General features: G+C 45.0%; 1 protein-coding gene across 13 annotated transcripts in view; it reads left to right on the top strand.

Annotated features, from left to right (window-relative positions):
* The first annotated feature begins 7 nt into the window (after nt 1–7).
* Nucleotides 8–560, top strand: part of ppip5k1b (diphosphoinositol pentakisphosphate kinase 1b) — a 66,435-nt gene continuing 65,882 nt past the window's right edge. For all 13 annotated transcript variants that reach the window (XM_032523650.1, XM_032523647.1, XM_032523644.1 and 10 more), the window contains exon 1: nt 8–196. The gene's annotated coding sequence lies outside the window, so the exon portion shown is untranslated. The remainder of the gene's footprint in view (nt 197–560) is intronic.

Below are 560 nucleotides of genomic sequence, written 5' to 3'. Positions count from 1 at the left end.
AAGGTGAAGAAAAAGAAAAGAAAGGAGGCTAGCTCTTTGGCTAGCAGCAGCAGCACCACCATCAATGACCGGACGTGAAGTTAGCGTGTAGTTGACTCAGAATTGAAAACTAACGTTAGGCGGCTGCAGCTTCCCTCCGGTCAGGGGAAATAAGGAAGAGACCAGCTGACCGGATTCCAGTGGGTTTTTTTCGCCGGTAAGTGCTGTTGTTTTCAACCCCTGTGCTTTACGGCGTAGCTTTGAATCTTGCGATAGCGAAAAGTTTTTTTTGTGTGTGTCGGTGGAAATGCATAAATGCAGGCGAGTTTTTAAACCTTGTGTAACTTAACTGCATGTCACACGAGTGCTGTGTGTTGGGCAGGTCGACGCTTTCAGTTATATTAAGTGTTTTGTTTCGGTTTATTCCTCCCAAAGGAGTCGTGTTTTACTGCAACTACAGGTTGTGGTTTGAAACAGGCTGGTGGACGCTTGTAATGTGCGTAATAAATATAACGATAATGTATCCCACCAAAAGAGAGACTATCAAACTGTGTGTGTGTGTGTGTGTGTGTGTGTGTGTG

This window comes from Etheostoma spectabile, chromosome 8, assembly GCF_008692095.1.
Source record: "Etheostoma spectabile isolate EspeVRDwgs_2016 chromosome 8, UIUC_Espe_1.0, whole genome shotgun sequence".
Classification (NCBI taxonomy): Eukaryota; Metazoa; Chordata; class Actinopteri; order Perciformes; family Percidae; genus Etheostoma; species Etheostoma spectabile.
This window is presented reverse-complemented; position numbering and strand designations above follow the sequence as displayed.